The following is a 24,937-nucleotide window of genomic DNA, read 5'->3' as shown; positions in this document are numbered from 1 at the left end:
TCCCCCAGTTGAGATCCCCACTGAATGCCTGGCAGATGTTTCCCCAGGAGTTCCCCCAGCGGAGTTTGTCATGAGAATGTTGTTCCCCAGCAGTTGGGTTTGTGATACGTTATCCCCAACAGGGCCGTGAGTGCTTCTCCCCAGCAGGGTTGTGAAGGTCTGTCTCCAGTATGATTTGATGTGCTATCATCCCCACCAGAGTTGTTCTCCTCAGCAGAGGGGTGTGGGTTCGTTCTTCAGCAAGTTCCCCGAGTGGAGCGGGTTTCAAAGAAATATTTCTCCAGCAGAGTTCATCCTACTTGTGGATTGGACGGGTTCCCACGGCAGATCAGTATTGGCATCCCCAACTGAGCTTAGTCTACCTGTGGATTGGGTGGATCGTCCCCAGGGGAGTAGTGGTTATTCCCCGAAGCAGAGCTGTTCTACCTAAGGTTTGGTGGAATCTTCCCCAGTGAAGTTGCTTTATCAATCTCTGGTAAAGATGTCTTGTTACTCCCTGGCGAGTACTATCCCTGAAGAGTTGCTTGGTCTACTTCCCCAGCGGAGTATTGAGTGCTTCCCAAGTGGAGTCCCCGAGTGGATTGGATCCTGTGAAGGATATCCCCAGCGAAGTCTATCTTATTCCCGGCAACAGTTTTGGTTCTCTAGCATGGGTGAGAAGTCGGTGCTTTCTCCGCAAAGCATCCCCAGATGAAGGCTCTCCCCGCAGAGCATTCCTCAGTCAGAGTCTCCCCGCCAAGTTGGAGTACCTGATCTTTTAGCTCCGTAGCCAGGGTGCATTTGCATTTTGCATGTAGTAATCATTGCATCCTCAAAACGCGTAGCATTTCCATTCAGTGTGGAGCATTACGCCATAGAAAAATTCAAACATATGCATTCATGTATTCCAAAACCTGTCAGACCGTATCCCCGGCAGAGGCGGATGTTCGTTTAACTTGTACAGCATGTTTGCTACAGTTGCTCCTGATGGCATTCAGGATAATCCCCACAGAGGTTTATTTCCTCATCCGTTGGTGAAAAGAAAGCATGTTTCTCCCCAGTGAGACCCCCTGCCAGTATGTGGCCTTGCCCTGTCATCTTGTAGATGTCAGTATCCTGTCAGCACCCGCGTGTGTTGTTTCTTTGGTGTCGGTAAACACCATCTTTCGGTGCTTTCCCAGTCATGCGTAGTGTCTGGTATTCTTTGGTGTCTGTAAACATCATCTTTCGATGTTCATAACGTCGTCCCTTCCCTAGTGAAGTTCCTCCTCTCCGTTGGTGTCGATAAACGTCGAGTTTTTCCCGATCATCCGTTGATGATTTGGCTGTGTTCACTCTCCTCAGAGTTTCCTCCTCTCCGTTGGTGTCGATAAACGTCGAGTTTTTCCTATGCGTCCGTTGGCGTATAGTTGATATCTTTCCCCACAGGGTCTTCCCCAGTTGAACCTCCTCTCCGTTGGTGTCGATAAACGTCGAGTTTTCCTATGCGTCCTATGACGTATAGTTGATGGTTCCCCGCAGATCATTTGGTAATACCAGATGATTCCCCTCAGAATACTCCTCCTCTCCGTTGGTGTCGATAAACGTCGAGTTTTTACTATTCGTCCTATGACGTCTAGTTGTACCTTTCCCCAAGTGGATCTACCTCCCCGTTGGTTTCGATAAACGTTGTGTTTTTCTCATTCGTCCATGAACGTCTGATTGTATACCCTATTCCCAGTTCATTCATTAATGTCTGGTTGACTTCCCAACCAGAATTCCCAGTAGACGTCCTATTCGGTTTCCGGTTGTGGTGCCTTTCCCTCGTGAAGTGGCTTTCTCCTTCTCCCTTTCGTCCTATGACGTCTGGCTGAGTTTCCTCCTTCTCCGTTGGTGTCGATAAACGTTGAGTCTCCCTTTCGTCCTATGACGTCTGGCTGAGTTTTCTCCTTCTCCCTTTCGTCCTATGACGTCTGGCTGAGTTTTCTCCTTCTCCCTTTCGTCCTATGACGTCTGGCTGAGTTTTCTCCTTCTCCCTTTCGTCCTATGACGTCTGGCTGAGTTTTCTCCTTCTCCCTTTCGTCCTATGACGTCTGGCTGAGTTTTCTCCTTCTCCCTTTCGTCCTATGACGTCTGGTTGAGTTTCCCTTTCGTCCTATGACGTCTTGGCTGAGTTTTCTCCTTCTCCCTTTCGTCCTATGACGTCTGGCTGAGTTTCCTCCCTTTTGTCCGATGACGTCTGGTTGAGTCTTCCCATTCATCCTATGATGTCTGGTTACCTCTCCGTTGGTTTTGGTAAACGTTGAGTTTTTCCCCATTACGTCCGCTGACGTATGGTTGTATCTCTCTTCCCATTCATCCGATGATGTCTGGTTACCTCTCCGTTGGTTTCGGTAAACGCTGAGTTTTTCCCACTGCGTCCGCTGACGTATGGTTGTATCCTTTCCTGGTTATCCCCAGTAGAGTTGATTTACCTCTCCGTTGGTCTTGGTAAACGTTGAGTTTTTCCTAGTTGTCCGCTGGCATCTAGTTGAGATTTCTGATCCCAGTCATCGTGTGTCGATGTCTGGATGTGGTCGTACCTCTGAAGAACAACAAAAACAAGAAGAAAATTTCCCAGCAGTGTGCAAATTTCTACGGTACTTGGTATTCAATCCCTGTTTACCCTGAAAGTCTGACAGCCGTTGCTCTCATCCATTCGGGTTCCCAGTTGATTGAATAGGGGCAGCTGTAGCACCTCAAATTTGCACCCTACCATTGTGTACATTCATTTCATACTAGGTCATAGCAATAACCATGTTCACTGCATAACATTGCATTGTCCATCTGCCCAAGTGCAAGCTCAGTTGATGAACTAGGTCAACTGATCAGGAGAATCAGGCAATCAAGCAAGCAAGTGCCATTTTCATTGAGACAAAGCCCTAGGGTTGATTTTTTAAGCTCATATGGTCCAAGGATCATTTTGAAGTGGTTTGGCCAAAGATTGGATGCTCAGAAGTCACCAGTCATTGTTCAGTCAACCAGAAACCCTAGAAAGTCAACTGTGGTCAACTGTGCCCGATTTTATGGATTGGAAGGTGGGAAATGGTTTGAAAGGCTTCATTCATGTCCATATAAGTCTCATTTGACTTGCCAAAGACCAAGGTTGAAGATTTGGAGGCCAGACAGAAAGTTTCCAAAAATAGCAGATGACCTGTAATTTCAGCTGCCCAAAATGGAAACTTTTTCTCCTCAAAATAACTTCATCATACAAGCTTCAAATGGAATTGTGTCCAACATGAAAGTTGAAGATCTTGTTCTCACCATTCCAAAAAGTCCAAGAACTCAAAAATCCAATGTGTGGTTTGCAAAATATGGCTCAGTGAATTTCAGAAAAGACCCGTAATCAGGAGGCCATAACTACCACATGGATTGTCCAAATTGCAAGTTCTTTATATGCACAAACTCCATTTAATGTGTACTTCAAGGGTGAATAATTGGATTTCTTGGAAAAGGCTCCATGCAAAAGGCCATTTTTGAAGTGAATTAATTAAAGAGAGGGGCAAAATGGTCCAAATTTGGAAATATGGGGAATTTGAAAATATTGCCTATGCAGCTAGCTTCCAAATGCTGTTTGTGATGGTTTCCAATTGAAAAATTCTGCTGGAAATATTTCTAAGCATAAAAAGCAAAAGAATGGAAAATGCACATAACCATTATTCTTCACTAATCCAAATTTCACTAATCATAATTATAATTGGATTAAGGGTACAATATATATAGTTAATCTAACAGAATTTAGAGGGAATTAATCACTTTTCAGAATCATAACAGAAAAAACTCCCAATTTCTCCCATTTTTTCTCTCACTTTTTCACATGGCATATTGAAACTTTTTCAACCTTTCATCAACATTTTTCTTCAATTTCCAGACTAATACTTGTTGAATTCGTGATTGGTGTGTAGTGTGGAATTTCTGTTTGCAGGTTCTTGGATCAATAGAGCTCACAAAACGCAACTGTAGCAAGAAAGTTCTTCAATGGCAATTGGAAATTCTTGAGGATCCGAGCATCGTCGAGCTAAATCGAACATTCCACGCATCTCCTGCAGCAATATCACGCATCTGTTTCACATTTTTGAGCTGGAAATCGCAACGGCATCACAACTGTCATCAAGAAAGGTTGGATTTCGACCATCGCCTTTCGTCAAATTGAGTTAGGAATATTATAGAGTATGTATCATAGATCATGTAGAAGCTTTTGGTTTGTAATTTCGCTGAAAATTGAGTGAGTAATCCATGATTGGAGTTTCGAAGCATTTCTTCTTTTCCTTCGATTCAAGCTGTGTAGTGATTTCTGGATAAAATAGCTTCCATATTTGTAATCCTGGTGGAAAACCGGTTCGACCGGTATGTGGATCGCTCGTTTCCGTTGAGATTTGTTCAAACCCTAAGATTCCGGCCAAGAACATGCGAAGAAGACGATGAACATTCATCAGTTTCTGGAAAAAACGCTCATAGATCCGTTTCATCGCGATGGCCTTGCATTTCCTTGTTTTCAAACGCCAGAGCCACTAAAATCCGGCCACGTCAATAAATGGTGCGCAGCGTTTTGCACCTGGAAGCGTTAATTACGCTTCTGCCATTGGCTCCATAATTTAATCAATAAATCCATTAATAAATTCAAAGAAATGTTAAATAAATATTTAAAAACTTTAAAAAATCATATAATGCTCAATTCTAATCCAAAAATGCAAGGATTTTTTTTGTTGATCATCATTTTCTCTCTACTTTTTTATAGAATTAAGAACTAAATTTGTGCTTGGTGAAAAAAATAAATTGCCATAGAATGTTCTTAATGTGTACATATTTCCACATGATGTACCATTTCAATTATAGAGACCACATGCTTAAGCCAAATTAAATGAAAATTGAGATATTGATTCTTGACATCCTTCTGGATTTTTTGACATAGGTTTGGTAATTTTTAGGCCTATGGTTTATTATATATGAATTATTGAATTTGGATGTGTAAAAATGTGACATAGTTGGACATGCTATATTCCCCTAATTATTTACCATGCTTCCCTCTGGCCAATGGCCTTGAATTTTCGCATGAAGCTCCTTTAACATGTTAACATCCCCTATGAATTTTTGTGGATTTTTACAATCCATTTTCAATTTGATTAAGAATTTTGCTTGCTGCCTAACAATTTTTGAACCTAGCTAGTGTCACATTTTTTAGTATGTTGCCATATTCTCATAATTAATCCAATGACCTTGAAAATTGATAGGATAGTTCTTAACCCCTGTAGCTATCTTTTGGCTTTGGTCCTACTAATTTATAATGTACCATTGCTGTTTACCATTGGATTGAAGGTAGCATACATTTGTAGACTTCTTTTGATGTTGTTTTTACATGCTTTGACATGTCTAATTAATTCCCACTGTTCCTTTTATCCAAATTGCTTGAAAATTGACATGTGGCTTGTTGAATGTCTTCTGGTTAGAATGTAATTTTGTGGATTTTTTGGATCCTTTTTGGCATTTATTTGGATGTGATCTTGCTGGTTGCTTGTATGTGACTCATATTTGCACCTTTTGCCTTATATGTTGCATAAATTAAAATGTGTGCATAGTTTGGATATGGGACCAATTGGGATCCCTTTGTTGTTGAAATAGCTTGACTTTGATCATGAATTGGTTGCTGTTTTAACATTTTTCCATCTTTTTGACCCTAGGCTAGTCCTAGTGGTCATGTTACTTACATTTGAAGTTGATTGTGCCTTTTCAGGTTAAGAAGTTAAGGATTAAGGCATTTGTTTCACATTTGGGATTGTGTTGCTTGGCCTATAAACTAATGTGTTTGTTTTGTAGGATGTTTGAGCCTTGAGCTTTGTGCTATGCACACCATTGTTTGATTATGATTGTACACTGTTGATCATTATATTGTTGTCTGGTTATGAATGGGATGCTGATTCTGTTTGACTTTTGTACAGGTACACTTAGTTGCTCAGTTCTCTTAAGAACTTGCTTTGCTTTGCTTAAATAGCAACTTGCATTGAGGTATAGAACCTTCTTCTTCATGTAGTCTGGAGACCCGGTCTGTTATTTGGCCGGGCAAATTGTCTGAAGTCCTCCTTAAGAGGCAATGCTTGTGTATGTTTATATTTGTCCCAAGCAGGAAAAGTCCTCATTTGAGGCAATTGGTGGAAGGTAGGGATAAGCAATCTATCCCCCACTATTCGGTGAGTCTTCTCCTTGCTCCCATTACATGGTTGTAGCATTGAGATCCAAGCCCAAGATCTTGTACATTGTACAGTCGAGTCTATGTCCTGAGCGTAGAAGGGTCCCCCCATTCTGGACCCACGCTCCCTTGTCTGATGCTCTCTCTGACTTGAGATAGAAGCAATGAGGCACACCCCTCACCACCTTTCATCTAGCTTCACCTTAGCCCCTCAATGGCAAGGTTAAGAGCTAACCTGACCCCGATACAGAGGCTTGTTTGTTGAGGTTGATATGACCCCTCGACTAAAGCCTAACCCTGATGTTTGAGCCCCTTGCTGGTGTGTTTATTTCATGCTGTATATGTTTGTGTGGTGTGATTGTATCCCCTAGGTTTGCTATACTCCGCGTAGTCTCGTTTGCATGTCAATTAAGGTAGCACGGTTCCTTCGTATAGGACTTCCTTTCTTGCTTGAGCTTTCCTAAAACACAAACAAACATTATCCCCTCTTAAGGATACGTCAACTCCTTCTACTACAGGTGAGTAAGTCTCCAAAGGTCGAGCATCAGGTAGATTGCGTAGTGACGTCGTCCACTTAAAAAACACAAACCAACAGGAATAGTTTAGCCGAACTACGGCAACTCTGATTCTCATGTCCAGATGAGATACGTAGGCACGAGATGCGATGTCTTGTCGAGTTTGACTAACAACTAACACTAATTCTTTTCTCTCGCCCTCGTTGCGATTGAGACCTCCCCTTTCTCTTGCCCTGGTTGCAATCGAGACCCTTCTTCTTGTTACATGCTGTTGTGTGTTTTGGGTTCGGATGCTGACATAATTCCATCAATTGGTTGTCGGGCTCCATGTTTGCCCTTTTGAGTGTGCTTTGGTTCGGATGCCGACATAATTCCATCATTTGGTTGTCGGGCTCCACGTTTGCCTTTGCCTGTTTCCGTTTGTGTGCGTGTTAGCCGAGCTACGAATGCTCTGATTCTCCTTCGTCCAAAGGAGATACGTATGCATAGGATGCGACATCCTGGCGAGCATGTGTCGTTCTCCCAGTCCGAACTACTTAGACTCTGATGTCTATGCTTGATAGACTAAGTAGGCCCAGGACGCGATATCCTGCCGAGTCAGTTTCAGTCTGTTTTCTTGTGTCTCTTTCAGCCAGTGTGTGTGTGTTTGAGCAGTGTTTTAGCAATCATTTCCCTTCCTATTGTGCGTGGATCCCGTCGAGTACGACGGATGCGTAGGGGTGCTAATACCTTCCCTTCGCATAACCGACTCCCGATCCCATTCTCTTTGGTCGCGAGACCATGTTCTTTCCCAGGTTTACTCTGAGCGTTTCCTTTCCCTCTTTTGGGATAAATAACGCACGGTGGCGGCTCTGTTGTTTTCTTTTCCCGCCGGTTTTTCGCGTAATGCGACACTTATGCTTCTAGACAATTGAGGATTCATGAGAAGAACTACCCTACGCATGATTTGGAGCTTGCGGCGGTTGTGTTTGTTTTGAAAATTTGGAGACATTACCTTTATGGATCTAGATTTGAAGTCTTTAGTGACCATAAAAGCTTGAACTATTTGTTTGATCAAAAAGAGCTGAACATGAGACAAAGGAGATGGCTGGAATTGCTAAAAGATTATGACTTTGGGTTGAACTACCATCCGGGAAAAGCGAATGTGGTGGCCGATGCTCTAAGTAGGAAGACTTTGCATATGTCGACCTTGATGATGAAAGAGTTGGAGTTGATTGAGAAATTCCGAGATATGAGCTTAGTGATTGAGGTGACACCAAGAAGTGTGATTTTGGGTATGTTAAAGATTAACAATGATTTTCTTGATAGTATTAGAGAGGCTCAGAAGCTGGATATGAAACTTGTTGATGTGATTATTGGACTCGGACGATCTGAGAATGAGGATTTCAAATTGGATGCACAAGGTGTGTTGAGGTTTCGTGATAGGATTTGTGTTCCCGATGATGTGGATTTAAAAAGGATGATCTTGGAAGAAAGCCATAGGAGTAATTTGAGTATTCATCCCGAAGCGACTAAGATGTACCAAGATTTGAAAAGATTATTTTGGTGGTCGGGAATGAAGCGTGAAGTAGCTCAGTTCGTGTATGCGTGCTTGACTTGCCAGAAATCAAAGGTGGAGCATCAGAAACCTGCGGGGTTGATGCAACCGTTAGAAATTCCTGAGTGGAAGTGGGATAGCATTTCCATGGACTTTGTGACAGGTTTACCGAATACATCTAGAGGATGTGATGCTATTTGGGTGATTGTTGATAGGCTTACGAAGTCGGCTCACTTTATTCCTATTAACATAAGTTATCTGGTGTCGAAGTTGGCGGAGATTTATACCAATGTTATTGTGAGGCTGCACGGTGTTCCTCTTTGTATTGTTTCGGATAGAGATCCGAGGTTCACTTCAGAATTTTGGAAGAGTTTGCAAGAAGCTTTAGGTTCCAAGTTGAGGCTGAGTTCGGCGTATCATCCTCAGACAGACGGTCAAACGGAGAGGACTATCCAATCCTTGGAAGATTTGTTAAGGGCGTATATTCTTGAACAAGGAGGTTCATGGGATACTCACCTTCCGTTGGTGGAGTTTACTTACAACAATAGTTACCATTCAAGTATTGGAATGGCGCCTTTTGAAGCTTTGTATGGGCGGAGGTGTAGGACTCTGTTGTGTTGGCATGAATCTGGTGAAAGTGTGGTACTTGGACCCGAGATTGTTCGAGAAACTACCAAGACGGTTAAGATGATTCGGGATAAGATGAAGATTTCTCAAAGTAGGCAAAAGAGTTATCATGATAAGAGGAGAAAGGATTTGGAATTTCAAGAGGGTGATCATGTGTTTCTAAGAGTCACACCTACGACCGGTGTTGGACGAGCATTGAAAGCTAAGAAGTTGACTCCTCGTTTCATTGGACCGTATCAAATTACGAGTAGCGTGGGAAAAGTTGCTTATAGAGTGGCGTTACCGCCAAACCTCTCGAATTTGCATGACGTGTTCCATGTGTCTCAACTTAGGAAGTATATTCCGGATCCGTCTCATGTGATTCAAATGGATGATATTCAAGTGCGCGATAACCTTACGGTTGAGACGATGCCTTTGAGGATCGAAGGTCGTGAGACGAAGTCCCTACGGGGAAAGGAAATTGATTGGGTGAAGGTTGTTTGGATTGGTGCAGTCGGAGAAAGCACGACATGGGAATTGAAGAACAGGATGCGCGACTCCTACCCCGAGTTACTCGAATGAGGTAATTTTCGAGGACGAAAATATTTAAGTGGGGGAGAGTTGTAACGCCCCGATTTTTATTAAGTGTTATTACTATTATTTTTATAATGTTTGATTTATAATTATTTCGGTAAAATATTTTATTGTGTGTTAATATATTATTAGAGTTTAATTATAAGAATTGTGGTATAATAGCTATTGGGCCTAGTGGTGTATATAGTAATTAAGGGAGGTGTAACAATTAAGCCCATTAGTTAGTTTTTATTTAATTAAAACAAAGAATAGAAATAGAATAGAAATAGAAAGAAGGGAAATAGAAAGAAGTAGAGAGAAGGAGGAGAAAAGAGAAGAAAAGAGAGAAACGTTAGGGTTTGGAGGAGGAAGAGGAAATTGGAGAAGAAGAGCATCATCTTGATCAACCTAAGCTTGCTAGAACACTATAGAGTAACTCAATCATCATCTCTAAGGTAAGGGTGTGAGTTATCATTTCCTATAATTATGAAAATGATGGGTTTTATGTGGGTAATGGTTGTTAGAGGATATTGTTGGGTTTTGATGTTGTGATTGGATTCCTTGCTTTGAAAATGTTGTTTGTGTTCTTGATGTAGTGTTGATTATTTGTGATTATTGAACATATATCAATTCTTTGCAAAATGTTAGGGTTAGGTTTAGAAGAATGATAAATAACATTGTGTGTTGTGTTGTTGATGATGGTTTGGGGTTGATGTATGTTGTGAAAAATATGCTATTGTGTTGATGAATTAAAGTATGAGTAATTTTACAAATTGTGAATTTAGGAAGTGTTGGAAATTAATTGAATGATGTTTAGAATGATGAAATAAAAGTTAAATTGTGGATTAGAATGGCTTTGTAATACTGAAAATATTGTAGTTCGTTGAAATCTGAGAATGAGACTTTTTACAGAATCGAAATCGGAGGTCCGGAAGGTATTTAACGGTCAAAAACGCATTTTCTATGTTTCCTGCTAAATTCGGGGCGCCAGCTGAGTTGAAAACATAATTTTTTTTTGTAAACTTCAAACAGTCATAACTTTTGAACCGTAACTCCGTTTTGGTCCCCGTTCGAAGCGTTGCGAAGCTTATGAAATTTTCTACATGTTGTTGATGTTTATAGGCCATTATAAGGGCTTATTTTAATAAGTGATTATTTTGGAAAAGTGATTAATAATTGATATAGTAGGAAACCTATTTGATTAATGAGGAATACCACTTAACTATAGTGTGTAGGTGTGCGATGTAAATAAACATAGCATGAGGTTGAATTACCTAAGAGATTGTATGATGAAACAATTGATTATGATGAATATTCTCATTTGTTTTATATATAAACATATGTATGAATGTTGGTGAATATGATGTTGTCTGAATGCTTTTATGCATGTGAATGGCGACGTGGCCTAAATGGCAATATCGACGTGGGCTTCGGCCATTGTGATGAGTTATGTTGATGCGATGATGATTTTGGTGTATGTGTATCATTTATCATGGAGTCACATACATTTGCATAAGCGACGTGGCCTTTTGGCAATCGCAACGTGGCCTTTTGGCAAAAGCGAAGTGGGCATAAAGCCTTGGCCTTGATGGCAAAGCGACGAGTCGGTACCGCATAGCATTTGCATAGTTGAGTCACATATGTTGGTTATGTTTATTTCCGCATTTTGTGATAATTGTTGTTATGTGACGGTTTATGAAGTGCGGTGATATTTTGCGATGATGCGATGAATCGTAATATTTTATGATGGATTGATGAATCGTGGCATGTCATTTAAGGTAGCGCGGTTCCTTCATCTAGGACTGCCTTTTTGCATGAGCATCCCTAAACACCCAAACTCATTGATTTTTCTTCTCCTAAGAACACGTTATCTCCTTCTACTACAGGCGAGTAAGTCTCCAAAGGTCGAGCATCCGGTAGATTGCGTAGTAACGTCGTTCACCCCAAAACACAACCCTTACCCCATAGGTGGTCGAACTATGTTTTGCTCTGATTTTCATCCCAAATGAGATAGGTAGGCATAAGACGCGATGTCTTAGCGAGCACACTCCTCTTTAACCCATAGGTAGCCAAGCTACGAAGACTCTGATTCTCAGATTCAGATGAGATACGTATGCAGTGGATGCGACGTCCGTGCGAGTCATTTTCTTTTGACCCTTCTTTTAGTAAGCAGTACATTAGATAAACATACACGCTTTTCTCATCCCTTCAATCATGTTTGCACAAATAAATTTTCACAAAAAACAACAACCTTTGCAACAAATGTGAAAAGGGCTCCCTAGGAGTACCTAGGATGCTTTGGGTGCCTAACACCTTCCCATTGCATAACCAACCCCCTTACCCAGATCTCTGACATTTTTACTAGTTTTTGATTCGATAAAACTTTTAGGTTTTTGTTCGCTTTCTAACCATTCCTTTGGATAAATAGAAGTGCGGTGGCGACTCGACTTGTATGATTTACCTTGGATTTAGTCAATATCTCTAATGGTAACGAATACCCCGCTACAGAAAAGTGGCGACTTCACTGGGGACGTGTATTTGCCTAGTGGGTTTTGCCGACTTTTCATGCTTGTTGTATTGTATTTGTTTTGTGACATATTTTTGTGCAATTTGGGATTACTGTATTGTATGTAATGATTGATTTGCTTGATATTAATTCCTTGTATGCTTGGTGATCTTTGTGAGATGAGTTCTATACCCGAATTCGAGTGCACTTAGGATAGGAGAATGGCATAGTCTTGTTGACTTGTGTGGAGTTATTCCTTAGCAAGTTGACTTGCAAGTCCATTCACTTGGTGGAGGTTATGTTGGGATCAATAATGTCACACAAGTAAGTTGTGGTTAGACATTACTCTTTCCAATATAGACCTTAGAAGCCAAGGACCTTAGTTTACCAAACCCATCTTGGCCTATTCGTAGGATGTAGTGCGAAAGTCGTTCAAGTGTAAGATTTGATACGATTGTTACGCGATACTACACTCATGAGAGTCTCTCTTGAGAATATTTTTGGAATACGAGTATTCGTTTCTCCGATAATATCCAAAAGATGGGATGATGACTATGGGAACCTTTTATAGAACATGTTTGGCAGGCTTAAAGCTTAGTACACTCCTTTTGGGTGGTTCTTAACCTAACTCCATGCTCGTGACTTACAACAAACCCTTGATTCATGGTTGATCCGTTCAGGTATCCTTAATATCAATGGAACTTGGGTGTTGATAAGGTGTAAACCATAATCCACCAAAATGGATGATTGATATTAAGGATAACATGATCCATCCCATGACCTCTGTTTGGTGTGCTTTGCTTGATCCTTGAGTGTGATTGTTGCATTCATGCACCCATTTGCATCCATATCATCAATAAATAAGAAAATTTTCAAGAAACTTAAGGGGTTTATTTGCAAAATTTTCAGACATGGAAAGACAAAGAAGGAATACAAAGAAGTACAGCTTCAGGCAACCAGATTTGAAAGAGTTAAGGAATCTGACATCCTATGTATTAGATCCTTTGGGTTTCAAGGCTCGTTTTGGGAAGCTTCTTCCTCTTCTGACTACTCAGGTGGATGAAGGATTGGTGAGTGTATTGGTGCAGTTTTATGATCCCTTGTACCGTTGCTTCACGTTTCCGAATTTCCAGCTTTTGCCTACCCTCGAGGAGTATGCTTACCTTGTGGGTATACCTATTCTAGACCAGTTGTCGTTCAGTGGCTTGGAGAGTATTCCTACTTCTCAAGAGATAGATGACATGTTACACATAGATGAATCTCTGGTTGGTGCTCATATGACAACCAAAGGTGGAATTCAAGGTCTCCCTTCTGAGTTCCTCATTGCTCAAGCTACTATATATGGGAAGCCCATGAGTGAGGATGCCTTTGAAGCCATATTTGTACTTCTCATCTATGGATTGGTATTGTTCCCCAACATCGACAATTTTGTAGATGTGAACGCTATTAGGATTTTCTCTACTCTTAATCCCGTTCCGACTCTGTTGGGCGATACCTATTTCTCTTTGCATATGAGGAATGCAAAGGGTGGTGGTGCCATTGTGTGTTGTTTGCCTCTGTTGTATAAGTGGTTTATTTCTCACTTACCTCAGACGATCGCTTTCAAGGAGAACAAGGAATGTCTAAGGTGGTCCACGAGACTTATGTCTCTCACTAATGATGATATCTCTTGGTATAACCATGTGTATGATGGTGTGTAGATTATTGACTCTTGTGGCAAATTCTCCAATGTACCTCTTCTTGGTACATGTGGTGGGATTAACTACAATCCTGTTTTGGCACGTCGGTAGCTTGGGTTCCCCTTAAGGGATAAACCCAATAACATTCTGTTAGAGAGTGTATTCTTTCAGGATGGTAAAGATCCCCAAGGCTTGAAAGCTAGGATGGTCCGCGCTTGGCGCAAGATTCATAGGAAAGGAAGGAAAGAGTTGGGTCCTAAGAATTGCATCGCTTTGGAGCCTTACACTGTTTGGGTTAGGAAGATGGCGTCTGAGTATCTCATGCCTTACGAGTATCCGAGACCTACACCTATGATTATGCCTGGGCCTTCAACCCTCCCTAATCAAGGAGTAGAGGAGTTGAGAGACGAAGACCTTTTGACGTGCCTGGATCCGTGAACGTGAAGAGTTGCTTCAGCAGATTAAGGAGAAGGATGCGTTGATTGAGTTTCTTGAGCATCAGGTTATTGATGACCCTGATGATGTATGGACTTCTCTACTTCCTCAGTCTTCTAAGTTCTGGAAGAGGAAGTATGATCGACTCGCCAAAGAGAAGGACGATATGGAGGCAGCCTACGAGAGGGAGGTGAAGAGGCTTCGCGCATCTTATCTTCCTATGTCCCGAGCTTTAGATGATTGTTTCTAAGGATCCATAGGATGATTATTTTCCTTTTCTCTTGTACATGATTGACGATGCTGCACTTCTTTTCCCTGATATTATTTGATGAGATATTTCCATATGTGATAAAATGCTAAATATTTCCAAAATTTGCAAATAAAACTCTAAAGTTCCTTTGAAATAAAAAACAAATCATATGCACAAACATTGCATGCATCATATGCATAAGCAGGTTTTGTTTCCGGTCCTTTGCCTTGTGGTCCAACTCTGTGTCCTTCATTTATTTTGAAGACAAGCTGACTCACCGGTACTACACTAGAGCCAACATTTCAAGACTGATGGATCACTTAGACACCTTCAACTCCGTGCCCTAATGGAGTCACTCATGGCTGCCCAGAGCCAGTCTTCTCCGACACCTTCAACTCCTCCCCAGAGGACAGTTATCTCCGAGATTGTCTCCTCTACTGTGCCCGCTGCCAGTGCACACTTTGTTCCAACAGCCATGCCAACCGGGTTCCCGTGGGGGATGCCTCTCAATTTCATGCCTGAGAGTCCTGTTCCCACCTTTGCTTCTCTGCCGACATCTAGCCCGGTCCTTGCTGTTCCTCCTCCTGTCGTGCATACTTTGCCCAGGGTAGACGACACCATCTATCATTCTGAGCCGTCTGAGGGTCCAGATGTTTATCAGAAGATGGATGCTATGAACGATCAATTTCTTGAGCTTCGCAAGGAATTGAAAACTCTCAGAGGGAAGGATCTTTTTGGCAAGTCCGCTGCCGAACTCTGCTTGGTTCGAAATGTGAAGATCCCTGTGAAATTCAAGGTCCCTGATTTTGAAAAGTACAAAGGAAATACTTGTCCTCTCAGCCACCTGGTCATGTATGCCAGGAAGATGTCGACTCAAACCGATAATGACCAACTACTCATCCACTACTTTCAGGACAGTCTGTCCGGTGCCGCTTTGCGTTGGTACATGGGTTTAGACAGCGCGAGCATCCGATCCTTCAATGATCTCGGCGAAGCCTTCGTCAAGCAGTACAAGTACAACGTGGATATGGCTCCCGATAGAGATCAATTGAGAGCCATGTCCCAGAAGGATAAATAAACATTTAAGGAGTACGCCCAGAGGTGGTGAGAGGTGGCAGCACAGATCGTGCCTCCGCTAGAAGAGAAAGAGATGACTAAGATCTTTTTGAAGACTTTAAGTTCTTTTTATTATGAGCGGATGATTTCTAGCGCTCCTTCTGACTTCACCGAGATGGTGAATATGGGGATGCGTCTAGAAGAAGGGGTCCGTGAAGGACAGTTAACTAGAGAAGAAGGCTCTTCTGCCAAACGTTATGGGTCGTTTGCAAAGAAGAAAGATGGAGAGGCACATGTTGTGATCTCCCATGAGAAACCAAGAAGACCCTCTGTGAGGAGGAAGACTGTGCGTCCTGCCAGTAACCAGCACCAGGTGGCTCATATAGCACCTATTTTCAGAGACAATCAACAGTATCAGCAACATAGTAACAATCAACAACCACATCCGCAATATCAGCAACAACAGCATCGTCCGCAACAGCAGGCCTACCAACCTCGAAACAGTAATCAAACCAGTACGAGTTACGAGAGGAAAAAGGTCACTTTCGATCCTATTCCGATGACGTACGCAGAGTTATATCCCTCTTTGATAGAAAGGAAGCTGATTACTCCGAGAGACCCACCGGCTATACCTGCTAACCCCCAGTGGTGGTATAAGCCTGAGTTACATTGTGTTTACCATTCTGGTGCTCCTGGCCACGACGTGGAGAATTGTTACCCTCTGAAGACCAAGGTTCAAGACCTTGTGAGGTGTGGTATTTTATGTTTTGAGGACGTAGGCCCTAATGTGAAGAAGAACCCATTGCCCGAACATGGGAAATCTGTCAACATGGTCCAGGGTTGCCCTGGAAAATACAAGGTCAAATATGTCAGTCATATTCAACAGTCTCTGGTCCAGATGCATCGTTTGTTGTGTGACTACAATCATTATGAGCATGACCATGATAGATGTCGAGTCTGCTCTGTTAACCGATTGGGTTGTTGCCAGGTGCGCAAGGATGTTCAGGAAATGTTGGACGAAGGAGTCATTGAGATCCTTCAAAACAGGAATGTTGATGAAAATGAGCCTGAGGTCAATGTGATCTCCCCAGTGTGCCGGATACCCGAGCCTGTTATCATCAAGTACAATGGTAGCAAGCAGAAGGCTTCTCCCGCTCTGATCATTAAGCTTGCTGGTCCTGTGCCTTACTCCTCTGAAAAGGCAGTTCCCTATCGCTACAACGCCGTAGCAGTAGAGAATGGGAAAGAGGTGTCCTTTCCCGCTTCTTCTATTGTGAATATTGCCGATGTTAGCGGTTTGACCCGTAGTGGCCGTGTATTTTCAGCACCGCCGAAGCCTCAAATTAATGCTGATTTTGTTGAATGCCTGATCGGGAATGCTGTGAATTCTCCGAATCCGGCACTTGCTGTTAAGCCCTCCTCCGTATTGAAAACTCCTGCTTTTGTTGGCCCGATTGGCAATGTGAAAGAAAATTATGATGAGATGCTGAGACTCATCAAAAGGAGCGAGTACAATGTTGTAGACCAACTTCTACAAACGCCATCCAAAATATCTGTGTTATCCTTACTCTTAAATTCAGAACCACACCAAGAGGCTCTGTAGAAGGTGTTGGATGTGGCATATGTGGATCACCATGTCACTTTGGAGCAATTCGATAACATTGTTGCAAACATTACTGCTTGTAACAACCTGAGCTTTTGTGACTCTGATCTCCCTGAGGAGGGAAAAGACCACAACTTGGCATTTTACATATCTATGAATTGCAAAGACGACGCCATGTCCAATGTACTGGTGGACACCGGGTCATCATTGAACGTATTTCCAAAGTCCACTCTCTCAAATCTATCATATCAAGGGCCTCTCATGAGGCAGAGTGGGGTAGTTGTGAAGGCTTTCGATGGGTCTCGTAAGACCGTGATTGGGGAAGTTGATCTCCCAGTCAAGATCGGACCAAGTGATTTCCAGATTACCTTCCAGGTTATGGACATTCACCCATCGTATAGTTGTCTCTTAGGCAGACCATGGATTCACGAGGCAGGCGTCGTGACATCCACCCTACACCAGAAGCTGAAATTTGTGAAGAACAAGAAACTGGTAGTGGTAGGGGGGAAAGGGCTCTCCTGGTTAGCCATTTGTCTTCCTTCTCTTATATAGATGCTGAGGTTGAAATTGGAACTCCTTTCCAAGCTTTATCTATAGCTGAGCCTATTGAGAAAAGAGCTCATTCATTTGCTTCCTACAAAGATGCAAAGTTGGCCATTGAGCGTGGTGCAACCACTAGTTTAGGAAAAATGATTGAGTTAGAAGACAACGAGTCCCGGGCTGGCATAGGTTTTTCTTCTGGTACTTTCAACAAGCAAGGGTTATTCAAGAGTGGAGGTTTCATCCACACTGGTCTAGATGAGGAGGTTGCTGCCGTTTTAGAAGAAGATACAAAGGATTCTGGCAATTTCATCATCCCTGGAGGGGTCTGCAATAATTGGGTCGCTGTGGATATTCCAACAGTTGTCCATAAGTCAACGTTGATTTCTAAACCCATTGAACATAATGACCCAACACCATCTCCCAATTTTGAATTCCCTGTATTTGAGGCAGATGAAGATGATGTTGAAGAGATTCCTGATGAGATCACCCGGCTACTTGAGCATGAAGAGAAGATCATTCAGCCGCATCTTGAGAATCTGGAAACAGTCAACTTGGGGTCTGAAGATTGTGTGTGAGAGGTAAAGATTGGGGAACTTCTGGAAGAATCTGTTAAGAAGGGGTTGATTAAGTTGCTACGAGAATATGTTGACGTCTATGCCTGGTCATATGAAGACATGTCAGGTCTAGATACTGATATTGTGCAACATTTCCTACCTCTAAAGCCTGAGTGCATGCCTATAAAGCAGAAGCTTAGAAGAACTCATCCTGATATGGCAGTGAAGATCAAAGAGGAAGTTCAGAAGCAAATTGATGCGGGGTTCCTGGTGACTTCTACATATCCTCAATGGGTGGCCAATATTGTGCCCGTGCCTAAGAAAGATGGAAAAGTCCGGATGTGTGTGGACTATAGAGACTTGAATAAAGCTAGTCCAAAAGATGATTTCCCTCTACCACATATTGATATGTTGGTAGATAATACAGCTAAATTCAAAGTCTTCTCGTTTATGGATGGATTTTCCGGATATAATCAGATTAAAATGGCACCCGAGGATATAGAGAAGACAACATTCATCACACCTTGGGGAACATTCTGTTATCGAGTGATGCCCTTCGGTTTGAAGAACGCCGGAGCCACGTATCAACGAGCTATGACTACCTTGTTCCATGACATGATGCACAAGGAGATTGAGGTATATGTTGACGATATGATTGTTAAGTCAAGATCGGAGGCTGTACTCCCTGTAGAGGTGGAGATCCCATCAATGAGAGTCTTGATGGAGGCCAAGTTGACTGATGTTGAATGGGTTCAGAGTCGTTATGACCAGCTGAATTTGATAGAGGAGAAGAGATTGACGGCTATGTGCCATGGTCAGTTATATCAGCAAAGAATGAAGAAAGCTTTTGATAAGAAGGTCAAGCCTCGTGTGTTCCGAGAAGGTGACCTCGTGCTCAAGAAAGTTTTGTCTTTCGCGCCCGATTCCAGGGGCAAGTGGACTCCGAACTATGAGGGTTCGTATGTTGTTAAGAGAGCCTTTTCAGGCGGTGCTTTGATACTTACAACTATGGATGGGGAGGATTTCACTCGTCCTGTGAATTCAGATGCAGTCAAGAAATACTTCGCCTAAAAATAAAAATAGAATAGCTCGCTAAGTCGAAAACCCGAAAGGGCGGCTTAGGCAAAAATGAGCGTCTCGGTGGATTGAAAACCCGAAAGGGCGGTCCAGGCAAAAGTTAGAGACATGAAAAATGAATATAGGTATCCCGCTAGATTGAGTACCTCATCCTGGGGCAATCTAGGCAAAAATTAGGGATTTGGCAAGTAACTGCATCCTGACAAGACTTTGTTCTACAACTGTCGTCCGTCAGAGATCCTTGCTCATTATCAGCCAAAGCTTCAAATACATCGGATTCAGAATTGGTGGAGAAATGGTCATTATGTTCAATGTAGCCCTTTTCCAATATATATCACCAATTTCAAATTTGTAAAGATATATGGAGTCTTGCCATTCCCAGACTACCATTCTATCAAATAAATTTGAGCCTTTTATCCAATTATTGGCACTCTTATCTGTTTCTATTCAACAAATGTTTTGCATGTTTTGATTAAGAAAATATCATTGTTTCAAACAATCAAATTTTTTATAATTTGTTTTTAAACAAAGTGAACATTCACAATGACGAAAGGATACTTAGGAGATCCTCAGTGCTCTCCCAAGGGTGGTACGATCCCCAACAGGGTAAGATTTTTGTCCATATTCCTGGCATGACTGTATCTTCTCCCTCCGGAACCCCCTGTGGTTTATTCTACCAAGTGGATTGCTTGTTGAGAGTCACCTCTCTTCCCTTCAGCAGAGTAGCAATCTTTCTTCCTCAACAGCTTGGATCTCTTTGGGCAAGAGCGGTATTTGGTGGTTGATCCCGATAAATCCTTTATCTCCTCGGATAGATTCCCCAGTAGAGTTGTTGGTGTGGCGGACCTTGTCTATGATAACTCTCGTCCCCAGCTGGAATGATTGATGATTCATCCCTTGCAGAGTTCTTTGCTTCCTGGTATCTCTGATCCCCAGCAGATTGGATACTCTCCGGTGAACTTGGCTTTCTCTCTTGAGATGTAGTACCGGGTGGTTGATTCCTGGACCTGGTTGTGTTAGATATGTCTGTCTGTCAGCATACATCATACATAAACCACGCATATACATGCATAATTAAAACATTCAGATATTCATGTTGCATTCTTTGCCATATATCGTTGTTTGTTGTCTCCTGCTATTTGGTGATATATTTCCCCAAGCAGATGGGTGTGTCTGATCTCTCCATATAGAGTCAGCTCCATAAGTAGAAAGCGTCTATCCTTTCTTCCATATTCCCCACCGGGTTATATCCTCGTGGATGTTGATTGTTTTTGTTCCCTCCCAACACATATACCGGGATGATTTTCCCCATTGAGTTATATCCTCACCGGGACAAGTCTTGATTTGGTGTGCCTATCTAGTTTGATCCTAGATCGGTCTCTTGAGACTCTTTTCCTGTTTCCCCGTGGTAAATGAATAATTGCTCAATAATTAGTAATTATTATCCCTGGCGGAGTCTGTGTTTCTCTACCCTCATACCGGTAGTTGTAAACCCTATTTCTTCCCTTTTTGCAGAGTAACTATTTTTGTTCATTTTTAATTGGTGACAGTTATCTTCATCCAATATTCGCTGATGATATCCCCTCATCTGCTTGGATAATTGCCCTGATTACGCAAATTATCCCCAGCGGGTCATCTCTCGTCTACCTTGTTGTTGTTGGTAACGATTGTTTCTCCCCTGAATTGGTCATCATTATATACCTAGTTTTGGTATCCCGATGCCTTTTCTTTTCGGTCGATTTATCCTTTATTAACCCAGTAACCGGTTGTGGATAATCGTCCATGCGAGTATATTATCTACGTTCTGACGGTAATAAATAGTATATCTCATGCACTCTCGGGTCTGAAGCCTTTTGTTCTTCCCCAGTTGAGTAAGATTCGTATCCCCTTTGTGGAGTCGAATGTCCATCCTGTAGTCGAGTTTGCTTTTAGCCCTCTTTTGGATGATGAGTGTTTTGGGAATATTCCCCAATTCACGCCTTGGTTGGTCACCTATTATATGCCCAGTAACCGGTATCCCTGGTGTTCCTTCCTCTCTGCTCCCTATTATGACTTTTTGTCCCCTGTGGAGTCAGAATCCCTGAGTTGAAGTATACCTTTTAGGTTTTCCTCAGACGTTTTGAAGTTTTGATATCTCTCACCCTTATACCGGTCTTGGATATTCATCTCTTCCTGAGCATGTTGTATCTCTCACCCTCATACCTGGCGTTCAGATCACATGTCTCCTTGAGCTTATTACCCAGTAACCGGTAATACCTCGTCCAATTGCTTCCCCAGGAGTGTCCTTGTGGACATCCCCAGCGAAGTCCCTTAGTGGATTGTTTTCATCCGGATTTTATCCGAAGTATCCGTTGTGGATAGTTTTTTGCTGTATTGGCATATTCCCCAATACATGCATCTTCGAGTCAGCTCGAGTCTTTCCATTGGATCTTTTCCCTTTGGAATTCTGTTCCCCACGCTTTGAGTCGTGACCTGCTCGCGCATTTTTATCCCTTTTCTATCCCCAGGAGAGTCCCCAGGGTCTTAGTCCCATGGAGTGAATTGCTCATATGGATTATCAGTGGCTTCTGATTTCTTTGCTTTTATGGACACATATCTCCACAGAGTGCTACCATTTTTCATACCTACATTTGCATCATGAGGTCTCTTAGGGACCAAAATTCGTCTCTTTGTTATTATTTAAGCCCATTCTACCCCGTCGAGACGAAGATTTTAACCTTCACTTCTCCGGCTAGAATGACCTTAAATAGGGGCATCTGTAAGACCCCAATTTTGACCCTAAGATCCCTCATGGCATCATAACATTGCATTTGCATTGCCTCAAGGATCTTTAGCATCTTAGTTCCCTTTGCCTTTGGGTGGGACTCCTTGTGATTGGTTTGAGATCACCAAGCATGCTTGAATTATACATCATTGTTTCTCTCACTTTTGTTTACTAACCAAAAGCACAAAAATGTGTCACTAACATCTTTTGTTTGAAGCTTGAGTATCATCCAAGACACTTTGTGGGTTCTATTTAGATGATCAGTCAACACAAGGGAATGGCTTGAGATACTTCCAACAGGTTCAAATGGGGTCTATTCGTCAGTCAAAACGTTAATCTTGAAGGAGCAAAAGTTTGTTCATGAGCTGTCATGCTCGCTAGGCGAGCAGAATGGGTCGCCTAGCGTGTCCCAAGAAAAGCCACCAGAATCACCTACGCTCAGAGGAATTTCTTGAACTGTCATGCTCGCTAGGCGAAGCCCACGTGTTTAAAAAAAAATAAAAAATAAAAAATAAAAAAAACAAAATAAATAAATAAATAAAATATAACAGAAAATTTTTGGACTTGGGCCTCTCTCATTTGAGCCCACAAGTCCATAAAAATCAGGTTATAAATTCAGAGTTTCAGTGAAACAAAAGACATTCTATTCCTATTACCCTGGCAGGGAAAAAGATAGTGAGAGAAGAGTTAACAGAGTTCAGAGCAACCTCTAGAGACTGAAGGGAACTCATCGGCAAAGAACCAATTCCCTCTCATATAAACCCTCAGATTGCTTTGCAAACCCAACCGGGCAATTCAATTTCATTCGATCTCTCCAGTCAGGTTTGCCTTATTCCCATTACTTTATGCTTTTAATTTGAATGCTCTGAATGTATGAGGTATTATGGGTGAATTTGATACCCTTTTGATGCATGTGTTTGACAAGAGGTTTAGGCCTCCTACCCTTGGTTGCTTTTTGTGAGCTTTTTGTGAATTTTAATGGCATGATTCATGTGGTTACATTTTGATTTAGGGGCAACTCTTGATTACCCTATCTTGTTTCTCTAACCTGTTTGTTGAGTTTTGTTTTGTGAGGGCTCATATGACTCTTGCAGAGATGGCTTGCCTGGTGTTCCACTTTATTTGTGGGATACCACCTGGAGGTCTATTCCGATTACCTGTACTGACTCGCTTTCTTTGATGGTGTTTAGCTTGGAAGAGTCTTTGGGTTTCTTATTTATCTAATTGTTGTTACTTCGGATCTTTATCCGTACGGTAGATCTCTCGATCCCTTTACTTTTCCCGCATGTTACCGATTTCTTAGGTTTCGTATAGCCTCTCGTGGCATGTCATTTAAGGTAGCGCGGTTCCTTCATCTAGGACTGCCTTTTTGCATGAGCATCCCTAAACACCCCAAACTCATTGATTTTTCTTCTCCTAAGAACACGTTATCTCCTTCTACTACAGGCGAGTAAGTCTCCAAAGGTCGAGCATCCAGTAGATTGCGTAGTAACGTCGTTCACCCCAAAACACAACCCTTACCCCATAGGTGGTCGAACTACATTTTGCTCTGATTTTCATCCCAGATGAGATACGTAGGCATAAGACGTGATGTCTTAGCGAGCACACTACTCTTTAACCCATAGGTAGCCGAGCTACGAAGACTCTGATTCTCAGATTCAGATGAGATACGTATGCAGTGGATGCGACGTCCATGCGAGTCATTTTCTTTTGACCCTTCTTTTAGTAAGCAGTACATTAGATAAACATACACGCTTTTCTCATCCCTTCAATCATGTTTGCACAAATAAATTTTCACAAAAAACAACAACCTTTGCAATAAATGTGAAAAGGGCTCCCTATGAGTACTTAGGATGCTTTGGGTGCCTAACACCTTCCCATTACATAACCAACCCCCTTACCCAGATCTCTGACATTTTACTAGTTTTTGATTCGATAAAACTTTTAGGTTTTTGTTCGCTTTCTAACCATTCCTTTGGATAAATAGAAGTGCGGTGGCGACTCGACTTGTATGATTTACCTTGGATTTAGTCAATATCTCTAATGGTAACGAATACCCCGCTACACCATCCGATTCTCATCTCGAGGAATATGATGGAAATCAACCTTAGTAAAGAAAGTTGAAATCCTCCTTGCATAATCTCTATATGGGATGAGGTTGGGCTGATTCGTCTCCCATTCACCCTTAATCTGATTAACAACAAGGGCCGAATCACCATATACATCAAGATGTTTGATCCTAAGATCAATACATTCTTCTAAACCCATAATACAGGCCTCATACTCCACCATATTATTCGTGCATTTGAAAGTTAGCCTTGCTGTAAAAGGAAAATGTGTGTCCTGAGGAGTAATAATCACTGCCCCAATACCATTTCCATATTGATTAACAGCACCATCAAACACCATGCCCCAATGGGAACCAGGTTCTGGCCCTTCATCGAGCGTAGGCTTATCGCAATCTTTCATCTTCAAATATAAAATCTCCTCATCTGGGAAGTCGTACTGAACAGACTGATAATCCTCAATTGGTTGATGTGCCAAGTGGTCAGCCAAGATACTACCTTTAATAGATTTCTGAGCTCTATACTCAATATCATACTCGGACAACAGCATCTGCCAACGGGCAATCCTCTCAGTTAAAGCAGGCTTCTCAAAGATATACTTGATTGGATCCATTTTGGATATCAACCAAGTCGTATGATTCAACATATACTGGCGTAAGCGCTTAGCAGCCCAAGCCAAAGCACATCATGTCTTCTCAAGCATTGAGTATCGAGACTCACAATCAGTGAACTTCTTACTCAGATAGTATATAACATACTCTTTCTTCCCTGATTCATCTTGCTGACCCAATACACAACCCATAGAGTCTTCAAGAACGGTCAAGTACATAATCAATGGTCTCCCTGCCACAGGCGGAGACAGAATCGGAGGCTCGGACAAATACTCTTTGATACTGTTAAAGGCCTTCTGGAAATCCTCGGTCCAATCATGATGTTGATCTTTTCGGAGGAGCTTGAATATTGGCGCACATGTGGCAGTCATGTGGGATATA

This window comes from Lathyrus oleraceus, chromosome 2, assembly GCF_024323335.1.
Source record: "Lathyrus oleraceus cultivar Zhongwan6 chromosome 2, CAAS_Psat_ZW6_1.0, whole genome shotgun sequence".
Taxonomy (NCBI): Eukaryota; Viridiplantae; Streptophyta; class Magnoliopsida; order Fabales; family Fabaceae; genus Lathyrus; species Lathyrus oleraceus.
The sequence above is the reverse complement of the archived record's forward strand: the minus strand, read 5'-3'. Positions refer to the sequence as shown.